This window comes from Electrophorus electricus, chromosome 10 (genome assembly GCF_013358815.1).
Source record: "Electrophorus electricus isolate fEleEle1 chromosome 10, fEleEle1.pri, whole genome shotgun sequence".
Classification (NCBI taxonomy): Eukaryota; Metazoa; Chordata; class Actinopteri; order Gymnotiformes; family Gymnotidae; genus Electrophorus; species Electrophorus electricus.
In genome coordinates, this window is record NC_049544.1 from 21268180 (window position 1) to 21291841 (window position 23662).

General features: G+C 48.4%; 1 long non-coding RNA gene across 2 annotated transcripts in view; it reads left to right on the plus strand.

Annotated features, from left to right (window-relative positions):
* Positions 1-1159: 1159 nt before the first annotated feature.
* LOC113587347 overlaps positions 1160-23662 on the plus strand; it is a 72256-nt gene continuing 49753 nt past the window's right edge. Inside the window, exons 1-3 of one of the 2 annotated variants that reach the window (XR_003411729.2) lie at positions 1160-1464; positions 1574-1790; positions 3340-3555. This is a non-coding gene — a long non-coding RNA (uncharacterized LOC113587347). Of the gene's footprint in view, positions 1791-3339; positions 3556-23662 lie in introns of both variants that reach the window. The other variant, XR_003411728.2, reaches the window with a different exon arrangement.

Below are 23662 nucleotides of genomic sequence, written 5' to 3' on the forward strand. Positions count from 1 at the left end.
AAGTGTGGACCATATATGATTTCTCAATGAAACAAATGGAACAAAGAATAACCATAATACAATTTGTTTAATTGTGCAATACAACAAAAAACAAACAATCATAAATAGATAAATACGATTCATGTAAGGTAGAAATGACAACAGAAGGCAAAGTGGGAAGACATGAGTTTGGCTTGCCCACTTTACCCAACAACTTTTTAGTTGTTTATTGACAGTAGACTATTTATTGGACCCTATCGGATAAATAAATAAATGTAAGCTATTCAAAATTTAGCTAAAGTTTTTAGGTTATTGTTCGTTAAAAGTAGCTCTGTCTTTTAATCTGCACATCTAGAGAGGAACAAGGTTTCATGTAAACAATAACTTTATGTAACCCTAGCGGTACAACAGGAGAACGCATGCAATTACATTTGAATTATGTCAACAGCGAAGACAGAAGAGCAGATATGTTAGACACCAGAGTCTTATAGCACCCAAACAAATGCAAAATCTTAGATTCTGCACGGTTTAATCAAACAGCACTAAATTACACACGCGTCCCCCTTTACACCAGAACACACACACACACACACACACACACACACACACACACACACACACACACACACACACACACACACACACACACACACACACACACACACATATATACATATATATATATATATATATATATATATATATATATATATATATATATATATATATATATATATAGCACCCGCAAGGCATTATCCGTCTCTAAGTGGTCTGTTATTACTGGCGCACAATGGCGCTCGTGTGAAGAGTTAATTGAGTTGCATGCGATTCCACACGCATTCCCCTTTTGCACAGACAGAGCGCTCAACGCAGACAGCCAACTGCGTTACTGTTTACTGGAAACCTCACTTGTTCCCAGCTAACAACTTTCATAAAGGGCTACTGATGCATTATTTGCATTACCTCGGTCACCTTTCATTTTGAAATATTCACGCAGTTCCCCTGGGCTTCTAATGTGTTCTCGATGATGCGAAAATAAAATTGATCTTTATTTCATCATCTTATCGTACGGAGATGAGTGACAATGGGATGGCAAGCGATTCGCATGAAACTGTAGAAGTGTTTGGAAATGAAATAAACGGATACGTGCATGTAAGACGCGCAGCTCCAACCCTCCAAAACCTCTTTTCCTTTGATTTTATTATCGCAAACACGAGCGTGACAATTATCGCGAGAAAAGTCGCCTCGCTCCTCACTCCAACCTCTTTTTTCTCTGCCCTAAAGTTTAAACACTTTGCTTCTGGGTGACCACTCCCATCTCGCCGACTGCGTCGCGCTACCCAAGCTAAGATACAAACATCTGTTGTTATTTGCATGCTGTGAATTTCTTTTCAAATGCTTCCTATTTGCTTAAAACGATGTTGTTTTTGTTTTTTGTTTTTTTAACTTTATCGTTAAATAGTTGCTACAAAGACTCCACTGGCGGTAAGGCGGCATTTGGTGACTTTTGGAAAGCATGTCAATTTCGTGCATGCACTGAGTAACACATCGACCGAATCCCAGTTCAAGCGGAGTCGTTCTTCCTCTCCGGTAGGTAGAAGTGGGGGTCCGGTGGGTTTCAGCGTCCTTCCAGCCTTTGTTGTTGTTTAGTTGTGTGTAGAGGGCGGGACTCGAGCCGAAACGAACAAGGCGCGGCCAACGAGCCCCTTTACACGTGCAGACAAAGGGACCCATCAACGCCACCCAAAATGCGCACCAACAAACTTTTTCCTCGGACACCGCTGCGCGCCACCGACCAGCCAAAGACTCAGGTGAGTCGTCTCTCCGCATATATTACGGCCATCCACCGCCCGAGCTGATTTTGGTGGATGATTTTTTGGGCTGAAAAGTTCTCTGAGAGTTGGTGCGTCAGCTCGAGAAGTTGAAGAAAAAGCGGGGGGTTCCTCCTTTGTTCATCGCAGCGCTTTGAAGGCAGACATGGGATGCGCAAACTTCGTTATCCCTAAAAACACCAACAGGAGCATTCAGATGGACCAAATCGATTTATTTCTGTTAAAAAAACAAAACAAAAAACTTAGGTCATTTCCCCCCCTCGTTGCTTCGTTGTGGTAGTTGGGATTACGCACGAAGACATAGCTGTCAAAAGTTGATCGGCGAAAGGAAGTTCGCCGAAAAAAAATATAGAAAGGATATTTTTCTCGCAAATAAACAGTGGATGACTTCTAACTTACAAAAATAAAGCGCAGTGAAGTTAAGTTTTCGAATAGTGCAGCTATAACAATGCGCGAATCATCCCCACTTCTCGGAGGCGGCCAAACTACGGTTGCAAATATCTCATTTTGGTATATTGTGTTAAACAGAACTGCCAGCGCGAATGCAATTCTTCTGCGTGCAACTTGCGAGTCTTTGTTAAAAGAGTCGCGCGGCAGGATACGGAGAGTAGAATGCGAGCAACAGGTACAGTGAGCGCTCGCTCCCGGTCCTTTGTTAGAGAACTTGGCCACTGCCGTCTCTCCTTTGTTCTGTACCACTTGCAAACCTAGGTACGTTCGCCAGCCAGAATACTCGAACTGTCCGCTATCATTTCATTGCAACTCGTTTTGCCCAACTCCAAAATTTTGCTTCAGATTGAAAAAATGCATCAGTGTCTTCGTACTCTTAAGAACAATAAAATGCCGTATGGTCGTTAAGAAATGTGATTAAAGTATTATTCCTGATTTATGTTTTTATAGAAAGTTAGATACATAATACTTTTGCTTAAAAATAAACATATAAAATTGTGCCTTCTACTGTTATACCACGCTATGTAACTACCCATTTCCAATAACGGCTTTTTATTGCTTTGTTAAAATATGCATAAATATGTACGACGGGACTATAACTAACTATACAGACGTATTGATACTTCCAAGAGAACATTGCACGCTACTTTGAATTCTTCAGTTAAAGTTCGTCACCCCGCTGTGTATTTGTCCAGTTTTCAAAGCTCGTAACTTTCGGAAAGATGCTCGGAATCCCCAAACCTTCTGCGTACGTTTAAGATTTTGGTTTATCGTAAAATGACGTTGTGAGTGAAATCTTAAAATGGTCATAAAAATAGTCTACTCCAAAAAAACAAAACAAAACAAAACAAAAAAACCCACAAACTTCTTTTAGATCATATGCTGTGTTTCTCAGGGAGGCCTGGGCCACACTCAGCATGGCAGTCTCGAGAGGAACAAGCGTTTGGTGTAATGCGCGCGGCAGCTGCGAGCGTGAAGCACGTGACCTAACCTAATCGAGTGAAAACACTTTTTCGTCTCACGTTGGGCTACTATTGCAATGTCCAGTAAACGTTCTGGAAACGTTCGTGTGTTGCAGGTACGTGGGCGCGAGAAGAAAAGCTCACTGTAATTGGGACGCGTGCGCTGAGCTTTGGGAGTTTTGGATAAGGAACATTTCTTTGCGATGCAACGTTGTCAGGAATACCCGCAAATATCACTGGTCGACGTTGGAATACTGCTTCACTTTGGGATTACTTTAACACTCCTGAGGAAAATCCGTGCTTCTAAAGTTTCATGCAATGTAAAGACCATTGTAAGTAGAACGTATTATTGATTGATTGATTTTATCTGATGGGTTGAATTTTTTTTTTAGTTCGTATCGTGCACACTTACGGTGGAAGTATTACTTCCCTAACAACTGCTTAAACGGATATAAAAGACTCTATTGCAAAGAACTAAAGAAAGGGAGGCAGAAACCTGCTGCAGGTGCAACCCTGCTGGTGCAATCTGGGCCTTTCTTATAGGGCCCTAGTCGGTGACGCGGGTAACACGTAAACAAGAACATCTCCAAACTAGCCGTATATAAAATTGGTTATTGGAAAGTGAAAACGAGTGACTTTGCATTGGCTAAAGCCTTTGATAAAGCTGTATTTTTTTGTTGTTGTTGCGGTGTTTGGTATGGTTAAGCCGACTGGAACCAAAGATAATAAGGCCATGTTCAGCGCTGCAATGTTTTTTCAGCACGAGTCGAGCTGGACAGCGTCTCGGGCTTTGTCGGGGACCGACGTGGCGGCGCTTCACTCGGGGAAAAGCCGCGAGCTTTCCGTGTTAATTCATCAGGGCAGAAATTGCGCCTTGCTCGCGCTCGGACCGCGCCGCGCGCTCTGCCATTCGCTGCGCGTGGAGGGAGCGTGGTGAAACGGCGCCGGGGGAGCGGAGGAGCTCGCGTTACGGCATCGAGCTATGATGTCATTACGAGCCAATGAAACGCGAGTGGGAGCTTTCTGCAAGCGGGCGGCGACCACCCACAGAGCCCCCCCCCATCCCACCCCACCCTTAGTGCCAGCGCGCACGTTTTCTCCACGCTGACGGCGGCAGTGAGCGCGCGGATAGATGATGAAATGCAGCGCGGGCTGCAGCGGTAGACGTAGGCACGAGGATGCGCGAGCTATTGTCGGCGGTGACCGCATGCTCTGAGAGGAGAGTACTTTTGTCTCGTGGAGGAGATGTGGATGTTTACAGATGTTTGTAAATAAATTAAATGAATACTGAAAGAATAACTATTTTATGCACACACAAGCAACGACATTACACACACACACACACACACACACACACGATATTTGTGTTGTTTATATATATATATATATATATATATATATATATATAAACAACAACACAAATATCGTACTAGGCCATCTGCTGTTTAAGACAGATGTTGGTCTGTATCAAAAGACCGGAGCTGTTTAATAGGGACCGGACACTGCGGAATCGGTGCATGATAGGCACAGATAAAGACATGCAATAAACCTCCACCAGAGCGCATATATATATATATATATATATATATATATATATATATATATATATATATATATGTCTATGTGAAGATAGGCAGTGTAAGTTCCTGTTATAGGTGTGTCTGAGGCGGTGTCCATCTGTCTGTGCTGTGACATTACTGTCAGGGATGAGTCATACAGCAAACTGCAGCCAGTATTGAAGTATTTCACCCGCAGCCTCTGAACACAAAGCTGGACACAGGACTCACAAACCCCAAAAGCGTCCCACCACGTCCTCTGCGTCTCCATCCTGCTGTTCCCGTCTCCTCTTTCTGTGTCTGCTCGAGAACCCCCATTGTGGCGGCTGTGATTCTTAAGCCGGCGTTGCTGGTTGCCATGCCGGCCTGCGTGCACGAGCACAGCAGGGGGAGCGGTCACGGCCCCGCGGGACCCGAAGAAGGAAGCCGGCTGGTACCGTGAGCGGAGTCGTCGGTCCTCTATGACCCTGCTCTTCTGGGAAACCCGCTGCTTCTCTTCCACTCGACGCACTTCTATGCCGTGTGGACTATGTTTAGAAGAAGATAAATATATATTAAAAAAAAAAACCCCACTGAATCTTTGGGCTTTCCTGACTCTGTGAAAGGAGGATGGATGTGTTGTAGCAGACTACAAGGGCAGTCAGAAATGAAACGTGTCTTCATCTGCGTGTTAGTGGACAGCACCCGAGCTCAGTTTTACCTGCATGCACCGATTCCACAGTGTACAGGACAGTTGTGCTTATGTTGTAAGAAATGTATTCCTCTTTTAATGCAGACCAGCATCCGTCTTAAACAGCAGGTGGCCTAGTACGATGTTTGCATCTCTGCGTACGTGGACAACACGTTCTGGTGTACCGTCTGAATTCCGCTTTCCTCTCATTTCCTGGCAGCGGTGTGGAAAACAAGCGGCGCTGCCGCCTCCTAGTTCTCCTAGTTCTTCTTTTCCTTTCCTTTGTTTATTATTCGTGGTGGGGGGGGGGGGGGTGGAGTAAGACGTTACGGAACCATTACCGTGCTGTCTGCAAAACGAGATCTGAGCTGGGAGAGATCCAGGAAGCGGTCAGATCTTCAGTGGTTCCACACCACGCAGACCTGAACCCCCCCCCCCCGCCCCCCCAGCAGTCTCGCCGCCGTGTGCGGAGCCAGACAAAACAAGGAGGAAGGGGAGTGGAGGCGCAGAGAGGGTGCAGGGGGAGGTGGAGTTTGAAGAGGTTGCACAGGGAGTCCAGGCTTCCAGAGGTTCACGGCCGGTTCACTAGTCCTCGTTTGCACGTCTGCTGAGCTGAGGATCTGGGTCAGGAGGTGACACAGAGCTACTGCGCAACCCTGGGAGAAGCGCGGCGGGGTTTCCTCGCCCATGCCGCCCTGCCGAGAACACAGACCTCGGCACCACGCCGCCCCTCCGCAAGCAGTGCGGCCTCGGGCTGAAACACAGAGGTGTCTGCAAAGGCGCCCACTGCATTGAGCATTCGCGTGATTAGCTACGCCGGCATGACCGCTGCGCTCTGAGCTCGGTGGACCGCCTTCACCCGACTCCTGTGTCCTGTGTTGGCTGTGAAAACACTTGCTGGCCTCTTTTGTGTGTGACTTTGTTTTGACCAAAAGGCAGAGGTCAGCGCAGAGGTCAGCCAGATGCTTTTATTATACTTTTATACTATAAACACACTAGTTAACACTGTTTGTGCAAACACTTATGAATAAGACATAAACTGATATATATATATATATATATATATATATATATATATATATATATATATATATATATATATATATATATATATATGTTTTTTTTATGTGCATGAAGAAAATATCCACATATGAGTAAAGGGCTCACCCGCAGTCAGAGCCAGTCAGAGCCAATCAGACACAGTCAGAGCCGGTCAGAGCCAGTCAGAGCCAGTCAGAGCCAGTCAGAGCTAGTCAGAGCCGGTCAGAGCCGGTCAGAGCTACTCAGAGCCAGTATGAGCTGATCAGACCCAGTCAGACACAGTCAGAGCTAGTCAGAGCCAGTATGAGCTGATCAGACCCAGTCAGAGCCGGTCAGAGCCAGTCACACACAGTCAGAGCCAGTCAGAGCCAGTCTGAGCCAGTCTGAGCCGGTCAGACCCAGTCAAATGCAGTCAGAGCCAGTCAGAACCGGTTTGAAACAGAGTGATTTTAACATTCCAAGTAATTGGACATGGATACATTTAGTAATGTTTTAACTATGTAGCCCAGAACACTGGGTTTGACAGAACCTCAGCTTTAATTCCAGGATTTTCGTCTGCCTGAAACAAACACAGCTCTTTTTATCCATATGGTACCATTTCAAACGACCATAAGTATCTGGGTAAGTTAATTAATCTTAGTTATCGTGATTAGGTCCTTGTGTCAAATCCTTTACAGTCAAAGACTGTTTAACATCTGTGAACTGTGGCATCAGCAGACACTGCGTGTCTTACATGCTGGGTGTCTTATACACTGAGTGTCTTATACACTGAGTGTCTTATACGCTGGGTGTCTTACATGCTGGGTATCTTATACGCTGAGTGTCTTACACGCTGAGTGTCTTACACGCTGAGTGTCTTATACGCTGAGTGTTTTACATGCTGGGTGTCTTATACATTGAGTGTCTTACATGCTGGGTATCTTATACGCTGAGTGTCTTATACGCTGAGTGTCTTGTGCGCTGAGTGTTTTATACACTTAGTGTCTTGTATGTTAAGTGTCTTACGTGCTGGGTGTCTTATACACTGAGTGTCTTATACACTGAGTGTCTTATACGCTGGGTATCTTATACGCTGAGTGTCTTATACGCTGAGTGTCTTATACGCTGGGTATCTTATACGCTGAGTGTCTTATACGCTGAGTGTCTTATACGCTGAGTGTCTTGTGCGCTGAGTGTTTTATACACTTAGTGTCTTGTATGTTAAGTGTCTTACGTGCTGGGTGTCTTATACGCTGTGTGTCTTACATGCTGGGTGTCTTATACGCTGAGTGTCTTATATGCTGGGTGTCTTACACGCTGAGTGTCTTACATGCTGGGTATCTTATATGCTGGGTGTCTCATATGCTGAGTGTCTTACATGCTGGGTGTCTTATACGGTGAGTATCTTACACGCTGAGTATCTTACACGCTGAGTGTCTTACACGCTGAGTGTCTTACGCGCTGGGTGTCTTACACGCTGGGTGTCTTACATGCTGGGTGTCTTACACGCTGGGTGTCTTACACGCTGAGTGTCTTATATGTGAGTGTCTTATATGTGAGTGTCTTACACGCTGAGTGTCTTACACGCTGAGTGTTTTATACGCTAAGTGTCTTATATGCTGAGTGTCTTACATGCTGGGTATCTTATACGTTGAGTGTCTTACATGCTGGGTATCTTATACGCTGACTGTCTTATAAGCTGAGTGTTTTATACACTGAGTGTCTTATACGCTAAGTGTCTTACATGCAGGGTGTCATATGCTGAGTGTCTTACATGCTGGGTATCTTATACGCTGAGTGTCTTACATGCTGGGTATCTTATACGCTGACTGTCTTATAAGCTGAGTGTTTTATACACTGAGTGTCTTATACGCTAAGTGTCTTACATGCAGGGTGTCTTATATGCTGAGTGTCTTACATGCTGGGTATCTTATACGCTGAGTGTCTTACATGCTGGGTATCTTATACGCTGAGTGTCTTACATGCTGGGTATCTTATACGCTGAGTGTCTTATACGCTGACTGTCTTATAAGTTGAGTGTTTTATACACTGAGTGTCTTATACGCTAAGTGTCTTACATGCAGGGTGTCTTATATGCTGAGTGTCTTACATGCTGGGTATCTTATACGCTGACTGTCTTACATGCTGGGTATCTTATACGCTGACTGTCTTACATGCTGGGTATCTTATACGCTGAGTGTCTTACACGCTGACTGTCTTATAAGCTGAGTGTTTTATACGCTGAGTGTCTTATACGCTCAGTGTCTTATACGCTGAGTGTCTTATACGCTGAGTGTCTTATGCGCTGAGTGTCTTACATGCAGGGTGTCTTACATGCAGGGTGTCTTACATGCAGGGTGTCTTACATGCAGGGTGTCTTACATGCTGGGTGTCTTACATGCTGGGTGTCTTACATGCTGGGTGTCTTACATGCAGGGTGTCTTACATGCAGGGTGTCTTACATGCAGGGTGTCTTACATGCAGGGTGTCTTACATGCAGGGTGTCTTACATGCTGGGTGTCTTACATGCTGGGTGTCTTACATGCTGGGTGTCTTACATGCAGGGTGTCTTACATGCAGGGTGTCTTACATGCAGGGTGTCTTACATGCAGGGTGTCTTACATGCAGGGTGTCTTACATGCAGGGTGTCTTACATGCTGGGTGTCTTACATGCAGGGTGTCTTACATGCAGGGTGTCTTACATGCAGGGTGTCTTACATGCAGGGTGTCTTACATGCAGGGTGTCTTCTCTCACCAGTTCTGTTCTGCTCTGCAACATCCTTAATGCAGCCATTTTCAGTTCCTGCTTATTTGTGGGCTTTTTTTTGCTTTCAGTTCTTTATTTAGTTAGTGACATGCATGCTCAGCGAGATTCAAATCAGGTAGGAAGCTGTCAGGGAAGAACAAGGCCCATGTCAGCCCTGGAAGTCTCTAGAACGGTTCTGCCAGTGCTTGTTTTTGGGTCACTGTCCTGCTGCAAGGTGAAGTCTGATCCTCTGCAGTCTGAAGGCTTTTGGTTGGATGTCAGCACTTAAGTAAGCTTCTGGCATTTCAGCTGCTACTGTCAGTGGTGGAGTCCTCAGTAAGGAACAGTGAGGCAGTTCTACAGTCAACCACTAACCCAGAGCCGCTTGTATCCCAGATTACAAACACACACCCACAGAACCCTCTGGATCCCAGATTACAACCACACACCCCCAGAACTGCCTGGATCCCAGATTACAACCGCACACTCCCAGAACTGCCTGGATCCCAGATTACAACCGCACACCCCCAGAACTCCCTGGATCCCAGATTACAACCACACACCCCCAGAACTCCCTGGATCCCAGATTACAACCACACACCCCCAGAACTCCCTTGTGATCCCAGATTACAACCACACACCCCCAGAACTCCCTTGTGATCCCAGATTACAACCACACACACCCCAGAACTCCCTTGTGATCCCAGTTGTGGGGCCTCACGTCAGTTCAGGAGCACTTATTTTTTTCCATTCACACTTTTTGCCTTGTGTCACTCTGCCGCAGGTTAACCATCACCCTTCATCTCATCTGTCCACGATCTGTCTTGCAGCTCCATTTCTGCACTGCCTAGGAACTTGTCACCTATTGCGCCTGTTCTGTAGCCCTAGCAGAGGTTTGTGTCCTGTAGCATAGTTGCAGGTGTGTCTTTGCCGCGGGCGTTTACCGTGCGCCTGGCCAGAAGGATGCTATGTTGCCAAGTTCACCGGGGTAGTTACTTTACAATTCACCCAATATACTGCAGATGCAGACTTCAGAGCAGACGTTCATGTCGCTCTTGCGTTTTTTTTGTCTGAAATCCTCAAAATCCGGAGCCAAACGATCGTGTTCCTCCCCACACTCTCACTCGCGCCACGGTGGGCACCTGTCTAGCTGCCCCACCTTTTACTGATTTCCCAGGAAGAATATCAACATGTTTGTGACTCTGTGCAGTTTTGTTTGGCTGCTATCTGGCTTCTAAATCTGAGGCCCGTACAGGTCAGGACTGTTTGCGGTTATATCTCTTCCTTCACTTGTATGTTTGCGTATACATGCCCATCCTTGGCCTGCCGTTTGTTTTTTGTTTTGTTTCAGGTTGTGAGCTATTTTTGGGTTTGGTCTGCTGAAGACCGGAGTGTTAACAGCAGGTTAAGGAGAAAGTCACACACCCCAAGGCCCCGTGGAAAGCCGAGGACTGTAACGGCTTCTCCCGGGCTGGCTTTGGTTCACGTGTGTGGGACTGACTCAGAGAGCCTCTCTTTCTCTCAATGTTCCGTTTTAACAGCTGCATAAGGTGTGTGTGTGTGTGTGTGTGTGTGTGTGTGTGTGTGTGTGTGTGTGTGTGTGTGTGTGTGTGTGTGTGTGCGTGCGTGCGTGCGTGCGTGCGTGAGTGTGCGTGCGTGAGTGTGCGTGAGTGCGTGTGTGTGTGCGTGTGTGTGTGCGTGTGTGTGTGTGAGTGCGTGTGTGTGCGTGCGTGCTTGTGCGTGCATGCTTGTGCGTGCTTGTGCGTGCGTGGGTGTGTGTGTGTGTGTGTGTGTGTGTGTGTGCGCGCGCGCTCACATGCGTTTTACGGGTGCGGTGGTCTAAACAGTGGTCACAGCAGGAGATTGGCCCTGCTCACTTCTGCTGTGTAAATATACTATATATACTGAATAAATATAGTTTAAAATGAGGAGCTCAAAGTATCTGCTTTAGGTCTCTGAGCAACGCCGGGCCCAGGGGCTGATGGGTAGTCCACATTCTTCCATACTGATGTAAGATGTAAACGAGGTAAAAGAAGTGAAATGAACTGAAACCTGGTCTGGGTTGAGGGGCCTTTGGCCTTCGGCGGCAGAGCTGGTGTACTGCTGGTCCTTTTAATGTAGCGTGCAATGCAGTCTGGGGAAAGTGTAAATGACTTAAGGTTTCCAAGTGTGCACACCCTCCACGTGTGCACGCCCTCCACATGTTCATGCCCTCCACATGTGCATGCCCTCTGTGTGAGCAGGTGTGCACACCCAGGCTGTTAGAGCTGTGTTGGAGCGAGGACGCAAACCAAATGGGGGTTTGGGGGGGGGGGGTTGTATTTGTTGGTTGAGCAGTAAAACTCAATATCCCATGGAGGGCTTTTGAAGTCAAAACGCTCTCATCACATGCTCGATTAACCCAGTCGGCGGCTGAGCTCTGTGAATGGCTGTTTTCCTGACCTCTGGTTGTGCCGCAGCTATCGCAGGGTCAAAGGTCGCTGAGCCGCTCTGTCCAAACAGAACATGACCTGCACTTGTTAGTGCCTCTCAGCCCCTGTGTCTGTCAGGACTCTGTCCTGGCTAAGCGTTTGCGTGTGCTCTAGTTGGTCACAGTGTGATTGAACGTTGCCACCATTTTACTCTCTCAGACCCCAATCAGGGATTCCTGCGGTTGACAGGTACACACTAACAGGCATGTCAGTAATGACCACGTTTCAGTGACAGTGCCATGACGCCACCTATGTAAATGCAGAGGTCATCGTCTCTGTCTGTTTTGGGCTCGGGCTGGCACAGCTGGGCCATTATGAGTATGACAGCTTTAATTTGAGAATGCAAGCTCAAAATTCCATCTCTTAATCCAAGTTCAGGTTTAAGTCAGTCTGTAGCCCGGGAGAGTGATCCTTCCCAGCTACGGCAGACGCTGCCGCTTTGCTACTTGGCCGAAGGGTCCGGGTTTCACAGCTCACAGGCTGCCAGGATGAGGTGCTAACACACCTGCCCCGGTGCCAGCGCAGGAGCTCAGCCACTGGAGGCACAAGTGTGAACGGGCCATCGAGCTTTTCACAGGGTCCTGTCCGTCAAGTGCCAAACGCTGCCCGGTGCGTCGGGGTCAAAGGAGAAACTGCTGCAGAGAGAGAGAGAGAATGAGGCGAGACTCCTAGTGTACTCTGATTTTTACAGGGAGAGGGTTAGGGTCTGATTATTGAAGGGAGAAGGTTGGGAGCTGATTTATTGCAAGGAGGATTGGGTACTGATTTTTGCAGGGAGATGATTAGGGTCTGATTATTGCAGGAGGACGGTTGGAGTCTGATTACTGCAGGGAGAGTGTATGGGTCCAATCATTACAGGGAGAAGGTTAAGGTCTGAAGATTTCGGGGAGAGGGTAGAGGTCTGATTACTGCAGGCTTGAGGTTTAGGGTCTGATTATAGCAGGGAGGTGCGCGGGGTTATGCTGGAGCACTAAGGATCAGCAGGTTTTAGGCAGCATTGTTCTGAATTGCGTGCATCCCTTTAGGATGACACACACCTGCTGCCTCCACTTGTGGAGCTGGGTTGCGGCTTGCCTCCTGTGGGCGGGGCCAGTGGATGAACTGTAGTCTTGACTGCCATGTGCAGAGGAAGAGACAGTACAGAGGAGGCGGGTCAAACGCTGGCTCTGTCCTCTGACTGTTCGACCTGAGCCAATGGCTGGCTGGGCTGCGTGGCAAGATTGAACGGGGGCGGAGCAGGGCTGAGGCGGAACAGTACAGGCAGATAATAAAAGCCAAGGCTCCGCCCACCCTGTGACTGTACAGTGGCCTCTACGGCAAGCTCGCCGCTTGGGGCTGACTTCTACCTGTGCCGAGGACTGTACTCCATGCTGCCCCTAGTGGACACCACAGGCTTTACCTGGGCCGAATTACCGCAGGGTTACCAGCCCCCTCATGAGTTCGTTCATTAGTCCATTAATGAATGAACTCCCACATCCAGCATCTTTGCATAACAGGCATCTTTCAGTTTTATACGTTTTCGCTCATCTCAATATCTCCGCCTGCTCCGCATGAGTTGATGTACATTTGTGTTATTAGGGAGAAATTTAATCGGCATTAGGAGGTCTTTATGGTACTCGTGGTGATCTGAAGGTGACTACGGTTGCTCTTAGCCGGGTCATTGCCCTGTTTGAACGTGCCGGGGGATCTAACTTCCCTGCCGGAGCCTGCCAGAGAGTGCCAGGGATCTAACGTCCCTGCCGGAGTGTGCCGGGGGATCTGACTTCGGCTTAATGTGGCTGTTACCTCCCAGGCTGCATTGACGAGGGGAGACGAATGAATTTATTATCAAAGCACTGCGACGGTGGGGAATATTAAAACAAAGTTTTAGTGAGATGTGGGGACTCGTTAAAACACACACTAGTCGTAGGGGCAAGGGGGAACATTAAAACATGCACACTTGCGCTTTTAGGGACAGGGTGGGACAGTACCACAGATGCGCTCGTAGTTTTAGGGATTGGGGACATTAAAACACACACTCGTAGTTTTAGGGATTGGGGACATTAAAACACGCACACTCGTAGTTTATGGGACATTACAACACACACACACACACACTTTGGGGAGACGTGCAGTGGTTCGTGACTGCCTGGTGAAGTTAATGTGAATTTATGATGCTATTACAGGCCTCCATTATGTTTTTTTACGCATGGCCAACAAGCTAGATCACTGATGAAGATACCATCAAGAGTGTGTGTGTGTGTGTGTGTGTGTGTGTGAGAGTACAGGAGACTCTTTATTTTCTTTTTATGTTACTGTTGACAGCTACACAGTTAAATGTCTCTGGTAGATGCAAATGAGGGATTTCAGCAGACTTAAGGTAACACTTTTTTTTGGAATGAGTTTGGCAACATGGTTTCCTATCATGCTGGCTTGCCGTAGTCCAGACTTTCTGTCGATCTTGATGAATTTGAACTGACACCGACACACACCCTTTCTTCCTAATCCTGTTGCATCACGGAGGCAGCAGAGGAATTCTGACGTGACTCCCACCCACCCATCCTGCCCCCTTATTCGCCTGTATCTGCCCCTTACTCACCCGTAACTGCCCCCTCACACTCCAGCACTACCTCCTCGGCGGCGCGATGCCGAACACTGCGGTCCACGGGGTCTTTGGCCCACCGAATGCCGTCACATTTGCGTCTGTGTCCCAAGCTTTAATCCAGATACGGTGGCAGTGGAGAAATAGCTCCCCCCCCCCCCCTCCGTCTGCGGAGCGGGAGAAAAATAAGACGCAAGACGCGCGCCGAAATGGCACCGGAAACCGCCGAAATCCGCCTTGAGACTTTTGCAGACTCGCTGGGCCTTATCAACAAAGGGTCCTCGGCCGGCGCCGGAGAGAAGAGTTGAAAGCAGAACCGGGGGGGGGGTTTAAAGTTTATCTCAGTCCAGCCTTCACATCGAGGCGGGTGTCCGTCTGCTGGAATTTTGGGCAGGGATGAGGAGGGAGCGAGGCTCCGCACCGCAGACGGGGGCGAACTTCTCGAACTTGGGCGGGTGAGGGAAGAGCTCGTGCATCCTCCTTTCAGGAAGAAAGGGAAGTAGATTAGCGTGCAGAGTTTCGCAGGGATAGGGAGCTCGTATAGACACCGGGCTCGCCCTAACACTGAAGAGGCTTCAAAATGTGGTCACGCTGGGAAAAGAAAGGCTAATTTCTGAGGCTGACCTCTTCCCGCCCTGCGCGGTCCCTGTGAAATGGTTTGGTTTTGATAGCCTTTGATAGCAGCGCGTCTGTATGTTGCCGCTTTCCTTTTCGTCCGGACCTTTTCTTTTTTTTTGGGCGGACAGAAGCAGCGGAATCTAAGCGTTTGATCACGCGGATTTGTCGAGGTCGTAAAAACGAGTTGGAAAAACTCAGTGGTGCGTCGGTGTATCGCTGTCGCGGTATGACAAAGCTGTTGTCTTCGCTCGGCATTATTACGGTTGCAAGTACAAGCGTGCGCCGTCGGTGGTAACACCGAGGACGAGGGCGACTCGTTTGCGTCCGCAGACGCTGGCCGTCCTCTTGTTCGTTAACCTTTGCTAATACGCCACACATATTAATAATGATCCGAGGAAAAAGGTCACCGTATCCCAGAATTCCGCTTAGCACGTGGTCGCTCCCATCTCCTGGAGCGCACGTGTGTGTTTCGGGGGTACATGCAGGGGGGAGGTAAATGAGGACACTCTCACTAGGGGCGTGCTCTGTTCTACGGGGACCCACCCCGTGTCCGGCGGTGTGGACTTGTTATCAAGTCTGTCAAGTCTAATTTATTTATACCCATTTTAAAACAGCCGTCGTCACGAAGCGACTTCGTAGATGTCTGCTCCGGTCCCCCACTGAGAAAACAAAAGGTGAAAAGTGCCAGCGGCAAGTAAAACTCCAGAAGAGCACACGAGAACAAAAAACAACAACAACAAAAAAACTTGCCTCGTGCGACACTAATACCCTGAACATTATTTAATGTTTTAAATTTTCTCATAGAAATTCATAGTCATTACCACTTTATGATGCTGACATCTGGGCTTTGTTGTCCGTTTTATCCATAGCCAGCCGTGCCAGTGTCTTAAATAAAAATGATTTTTGGTTCTTACTTTTATCTTAGTTAGTAATTTTATCCATTAGGGTAGAGAGATGTTAGTAATTGCATTTCTGTGGTTAAAAGTCTCCTACCACGCAAGACTACAGGTTTAGCCATATCTCTGAGGGTTGAGCTGGTGTCAGATCTGGATTTGACTTCACATGGCCCTCTGTACGCGCGCACAGCAGACGTCGGGGCCAGGACTCTGGTTTGACGGTTAGAGCTGCAGCAAAAACGCTTCCTCCTTTTCGAGGGAGCGCTGTGCAGGGAGTCGTTGCGGCTTCTGACACATGCTTAACAGTGTTATGAATCACCGATTATGAAACCAACTGAAATGGAGTGCGGCACGCCCAGAAGCTCCCACGTTTAAACGCAGCCATGCCGTTCTGAACGTGAAGGGGCAGAACTGAAAAATTGTTCAGGATCAAACTCCAGTTCAGTTTGATAAGAAAGCTTATCCAGACTTGAATCACTTGGGTCACATCCATCTGAAATCAGCAATACAATTTTCCTTCTTCTTATGTGGTCCACTCAGACATGAATTAAAGACCACTGAGTAACAGAGAGGATGACCTGAGGTTTACCAGACCCATAACTACAATATCCTTCATCCCTCCAGGTGTCTGGTATGATTTTACAATACTAAAATGACCTTTGTGCACTTATTTCTAGATAGATGGAAATACATTTTTTGTTGAATATAGTTCAATTTGGGGAAGCTTTGTTTGTTTACATTTACCTGACACTTTTTTCCAAAGTGACTTACAATTATGACAAATATAAATTGAGGCTCTTGCTCAGGGGCCCAACAGTGGCAACTTTGCAGGGGTGGGGTTTGAACCAGCAACCTTCTAGTTACAAGTCAAGTACCTTAACCACTGAGCTACCACTGTTTAGAGAGGCTTAAACTCTAGCACTATAAGCTTCCTGGGCTAAACTGAGATGAGTGCACTTCATCTGAGTCATGTTGTTAAATGGCAGTTGTCAGGATCAGCACACGGTTTCTAGCTCTACGAAACAGGTGTTTAAGGTTGCGTCTTTAACGATGACCGGATTTTGTGTTCAGAATGAGAAAATGTATGAAAATAAATGCGTTTTGATGCTTGCTATTCCTAGAAGCCTCCCACTGAGGTGTGAATTGAGTTTGAGTTTGGCGGGGGAAGGCGCTGTGTGTGTGTGTGTGTGTGTGTGTGTGTGTGTGTATACGCCAATCCGATGTCAACTGATCCGTGCGCGTCAGTAAGACACGGCTACCGACCAGAAGCATGCGGGACTCGCAGAACAGGAAAGGACAAGCTGTGCGTCCCGTGCAGAACTGGTCTGGGGTCAGTGTCTTGCCACTTGTGTACGTTTGAACGCAGCCATGTGGACAGAGAGGGAGCTGATGGTAGAACTGCACTCCTCGTGCCGGGGGGGTGGGTTGGGGGCACGGGGGCAGTTCAGCAGTGGTTTAGCGTGCCTCGGTTTCTCCGTGTGTTCCAGTCAAACACGCTCTGGGGAAACGCGTTCTCTGTTTGCTGAGGTTAGCAGCTGAACCTGTGGGAATATAAAGTCCGCTGTCCAGAGACAACAGAGGAGTAGACAATACAGTTGTCGAGTTAACGATTTACGTTACATCTGAGCTTTTGAAATGATATAAAAATATAAAGTGAATACTGTCTCATTGTTTAGAGCGGGATCGTCGTGTTATATAATTGCATCGTCACTGTAGCCCCGTTGCAAGTCAGAACGGCACACGGGTTCCTGACCGAGTGCGACCGTTCGCCAATGAGCGCGTCACACTGCATTGGTGGGTTTTTAGGTGCGGTGGAAGGGCGCGGGGAGGCAGTGTGAACACACCCGTGGAATGGGAGTGTGTCCTCACGGAGGAGAGAAGAAACAGTTGGTGAAGCTGACATCTCTTCTAACGCCTCATTGTGCTAGCTGTCTCAATCACAATATCTCGATGTGATTACCTGTCTCTCCATCTCCCTGGTTCTGTTCCCTCTCTCTCTCTCTCTCTCTCTCCCTCTCTCTTTCACACTTTTTCTCATGCTTTCTCGCCCTCTCTTTCTCTCTCTCACTGTGCGTCTCCTTGTGTTTCGATTTCTCACTTCATGCCACACCGTCGGCATGTAGTGTGATAGTAGAAATCGTAGGGATGATCTGTTTGGCAGGTTCCCTTGTTCACGCTTGTCTACACACTACGCTACACCCATTACACACCATGCATTTACATACGGTGTGCTCACTACAGATTGTATGCACATTACACACGCTACACACTTACACACGCTATTCACACTGCACAAGCTACAAGCATTACAGACGCTACACAAATTACAGTAACACTATGCAAACTACACATGCTATGCACACTTCACAGGCTACACACATTACAAATGCTACACACGTTACACATTCTATGCTAACGCAACTGATCGCTATCATAAACACCTCACGTGTGACCATAAATGTCTCACATGTTGCCATAAACGCCTCACGCTGCTCCAGGCGGCTGCCTGTGTCCATATCTCACCTCATCTGACCTTATCCTCATCTGAACCCTCCAGAGTCCATCTCTGGCTGCTCTGAGTTAGAGACCGGTTGGGTTATGAGCGTGGGTACGTATCGCTGTCCGTGATCAGCGGACTCCGAGACCCTCCTTGCAGGCCTGTCTGTGGCTGCTTTGAGTTCTACTCCCACGGAGGGCGTGTGAGGTTGCGCAGGCTCTGGCCAGGCTCCCCGAGTGACCAATGCTTTTTTTCTGTCTCATCCACGGAACCTGGAGAGCCTGGTTTACTCTTGCATGCACACAACCTAGGCTGGCATCTAGGCTGCCATCTAGGCTGGGGTCTAGGCTGGCATGTAGGTTGGCATCTAAGCTGGCATGTAGGCTGGTGTGTAGGCTGGCATGTATGCTGGTGTGTAGGCTGCCATGTAGGTTGGCATCTAAGCTGGCATGTAGGCTGGTGTGTAGGCTGGCATGTATGCTGGTGTGTAGGCTGCCATCTAGGCTGGGGTCTAGGCTGGCATGTAGGTTGGCATCTAAGATGGCATGTAGGCTGGTGTGTAGGCTGGCATGTATGCTGGTGTGTAGGCTGCCATCTAGGCTGGGGTCTAGGCTGGCATCTTAGCTGGCATGTAGGCTGGCATGTATTCTGGTGTGTAGGCTGCCATCTAGGCTGGGGTCTAAGCTGGCATGTAGGTTTCCATGTAGACTGGCGTCTAGGCTGGTTTTTAGGCTGGCATCTAAGATGGTGTCTAGGCTGGCATCTAAGCTGGCATGTAGGCTGGCGTGTAGGCTGGCGTGTAGGCTGGCATTTAGGCTGGCATGTAGGCTAGCGTTTAGGCTGGCATTTAGGCTGGCGTGTAGGCTAGCGTTTAGGCTGGCATTTAGGCTGGCGTGTAGGCTAGCGTTTAGGCTGGCATCTAGGCTGGCGTGTAGGCTAGCGTTTAGGCTGGCATCTAGGCTGGCATCAAGCTTTTGCACTGGCTGTCCCATGGCTGAAGGTTTTCTCTGTCACACTAATGTTGTTCTCAACATATTCAAGCTTGCCTGAATCAGTATTGAGCACAATATCAGCCACTAGCCAGGACTGTGTAGGGTTTTTTTTACACACGGAGGTGTTGTGATGTGTATTTATAATAGAATATAAAAGATGAACAATATTGTACTGCATGCTCCCATATGTAGCACACAGTGTAATACAATAACATAAAAAGATGAACAGGGCAGAAAGAGATGATCTACTGTACTGTGGGCCAATGCAATATAGTTCAATATGGTTCAATATAGTTCAATATCATAAATATTTCATAGTCTGTGCAGAAGGACAATACGGTGGCTAATGGCCTGTAAATACTCCAATACTAATTGTTATGTTACTGTATGAGTGGTGTGTGTGTGTGTGTGTGTGTGTGTGTGTGTGTTAGATCACACCATACACAGCCTACATAAGACATAGAAAGTCCTGCCTGGCGTAACGCACTACGGCAGCATTAGCAGACGTCGTAGGATGTCGTCCAGGGGCGGGACGTGTCGGCTGGGAGTGGGACATGGATCCGCGGCGGTTGGAATCTGAACGCTTGCAGCCTCCGCGGCGGTCCAGTCATGCCGACTGACACACGATTCAAACCCATGGCACTCGCACAGGGTGAGTCATCGCGTCGGCCGAAAACCAGGTGGACGGGATCCTGCCGCGCATATCCACACGGGCTGCGTTTCCCTGTCGTGCTGCCACCCCGTAACTCCTCTCTGCATAAATTCTGTTCTGCGGGTGAATGGAAATACGGTGGTGTTAGTTCCTCATGACTTCCCTTCACACTTATTAAATAAGTGCGATGCTCGTAGTGACTCTCAGTCGTGGTCAGTCGCTATCAAATACGGCCAGATAGAGTAAGTCATGAAAGTAAATTCAAGAAGTCTGTGGAAATGGTCTGATTGTGTGTGTGTGTGTGTGTGTGTGTGTGTGTGTTGCATGGATAATTATTATTCAGCCTTTTTACATGTAGGGCTCATGATGGTGGTTAGGAGATCATTATTAAAGTGTAAGTGTATTGCATACTGTGTGTGTGTGTGTGTGTGTGTGTGTGTGTGTGTGTGTGTGTGTGTGTGTGTGTGTGTGTGCGCGCGCGCGCGCGTGTGCTGTCCTGTGGCGTGTCATCATGTGCAAGGTCTGGGCAGGAGGCGCTACCTTGGTGTTGCTGTGGCAGTTTCTGGCACAGCCAAATTTTGCATTTTTGTTAGGTTTGTTCGATGGACTCGGCTGGCAGGCTACTGCGCATTTTGGAAGGTCATTGGCTCTGATCGTGGCCAGGGCTGCCTCGCAGACGCCAGCACCTCGCAGGCACATTCTCCACGCCGCCCTGTGCGCACCTCTGCTTAGCCTCCCTGCTGTGTGTTAGCACGCTACCCTAGACGGAGAGAGAGAGGGAGAGGGAGAAAGAGAGGGAGAGGGAGAGGGAGAGGGAGAGAGAGAGAGAGAGAGAGAGAGAGAGAGAGAGAGAGAGAGAGAGAGAGAGAGAGAGAGAGAGAGAGGGAGAGAGAGAGAGGGAGAGGGAGAGAGAGAGAGAGAGAGAGAGAGAGAGAGAGAGGGAGAGAGAGAGAGAGAGAGTGAGAGAGGGAGAGAGGGATGGTCTTGGGTCAGTAGCCATCTTGGTGTCCACCTCCGACCGGATCAAACCCGTCCTGTTCGTCTTGCGAGTGGAGGGAGTAGCCAAGCAGAGCCAAACCCCCGTGTGGACACTTTGGCTCAAGACAACCGTGGCTATTGGCTGCCACTCAGTGGGCGGAGCTAAGAGGGAAGGGAGTTGGAACTGTGGCCACACTGTAAGCAAGCCTTTGTGTCGCTTTGTCCAGCTGAAGTCTGCGTTTCAAGGTGATGGGATTTTGTGTGTGTGTGTGTGTGTGTGTGTGTGTGCGGATTTTAGTTTAGCCCATGCTCAGTGTCTGTTTCCTTTCTGAACTACAGGGTGATGTAACTCATTACTGAGAGCATATGCGTGAGAGACAGAGTTAGTTTATGTGTGTGTGTGTGTGTGTGTGTGTGTGCACGTGGATATCAGAGAAAGTGTGTGTATGCGTGTGTGTGTGTTCATGAAAGACAATAGGAATAATTCTGGCTACTACTCTCAGAAGAGCTTACGTCACTGCGGGTCACAACCTTCAGTGAGCTGAGTTTATTTATTTATGACACAACATGATATTTTGGTCATTTTCAGGCAGTACAGTCATGGCTGAAATAGCACAGAGCTGCTGTCATATGCTCCCAGCATGCTGTGCTGCTGGGTGAACTCTGCCCTCTCCCAGGCTGGACTTCCTGTGCCTGTAAAGCACAGGTTATGGTGAGAGGAGACACACACACACACACACACACCAGGTCTGTAATCCAGACTTGGCTTCTGAGCTAGTGCTGGAGTCTCCAGGCCTACCTTCCTGGGTGGCCAGTCAGTCATCCAGTGTGAGGAGCCTTGGAAAGCCACACACACACACACACACACACACACACACACACACACACACACACACACATCCAGTGTGAGGGGCCTTGGAAAGCCACAGTGAGCAGACTGTTTTTCTTGGCTGCAGACTTCAAACACACACGGCTTCGCTCCCAAATAAAAGGTCCGTCTGAGTGGTTTGGCGTTCCAGAGGGGCAGCAAAGCATAAGAAGAATGTTTAGTCTCCACTTAATGGGGACTTTTAATGTAATGACTCCCCTCAATACGCTCTCAACACTACCCCTCATCACTACCCCTCATCACTACCCCTCAACACTACCCCGCAACACTACCCCGCAACACTAGCCTCAACACTACCCCTAAACACTACCCCTCATCACTACCCCTCATCACTACCCCTCATCACTACCCCTAAACACTACCCCGCAACACTAGCCTCAACACTACCCCTAAACACTACCCCTCATCACTACCCTTCATCACTACCCCTCATCACTACCCCTAAACACTACCCCGCAACACTACCCCGCAACACTACCCCTCAACACTACCCCTAAACACTACCCCTCATCACTACCCCTCATCACTACCCCTCATCACTACCCCTAAACACTACCCCTCAACACTACCCCTCAACACTACCCTCAACACTACCCCTAAACACTACCCCTCATCACTACCCCTCAACACTACCCTCAACACTACCCTCAACACTACCCCTCATCACTACCCCTAAACACTACCCCTAAACACTACCCCTCAACACTACCCCTCAACACTACCCCTCATCACTACCCTCAACACGCCCTCAACACTACCCCTCAACACGCCCCTCAAACACTACACTCATCACTACCCCTAAACACTACTCCTCAACAATACCCCTAAACACTACCCCTCAACACTACCCCTCAACACTACCCCTCATCACTACCTCTAATCACTACCTTCAACACTACCCCTCATCACTACCCCTCAACACTACCCCTCAACACTACCCCTCAACACTACCCCTCATCACTACCCGTAAACACTACCCCTCAACACCACATACTACAAACTCAACATAGACTGGAGGTGTGAGCAATGATGTATTTGCTGTGAGGGTGGGCACTGGTTTATATGTGGGGGTGGGCACTGGTTTATATGTTGGGGGGTGGGCACTGGTTTATATGTTGGGGGGGTGGGCACTGATTTATATGTTGGGGGGGTGGGCACTGGTTTATATGTGGGGGTGGGCACTGGTTTATATGTTGGGGTGGACATTGGTTTATATGTTGGGGGTGGGCACTGGTTTATATGTTGGGGGGTGGGCACTGGTTTATATGTTGTGGGGGTGGGCACTGGTTTATATGTTGGGGGGGTGGGCACTGGTTTATATGTTGGGGGGTGGGCACTGGTTTATATGTTGGGGGGGTGGGCACTGGTTTATATGTTGGGGGGTGGGCACTGGTTTATATGTTGTGGGGTGGGCACTGGTTTATATGTTGGGGGGTGGGCACTGGTTTATATGTTGGGGGGTGGGCACTGGTTTATATGTGGGGGGTGGGCACTGGTTTATATGTTGGGGGGTGGGCACTGGTTTATATGTTGGGGGGGTGGGCACTGGTTTATATGTTGGGGTGGGCATTGGTTTATATGTTGGGGGTGGGCATTGGTTTATATGTTGGGGTGGGCACTGGTTTATATGTTGGGGGGTGGGCACTGGTTTATATGTTGGGGGGTGGGCACTGGTTTATATGTTGGGGGGTGGGCACTGGTTTATATGTTGGGGGGTGGGCACTGGTTTATATGTTGGGGGGGTGGGCACTGGTTTATATGTGGGGGTGGGCACTGGTTTATATGTTGGGGGGGTGGGCACTGGTTTATATGTTGAGGGGGTGGGCACTGGTTTATATGTGGGGGTGGGCACTGGTTTATATGTTGGGGGGGG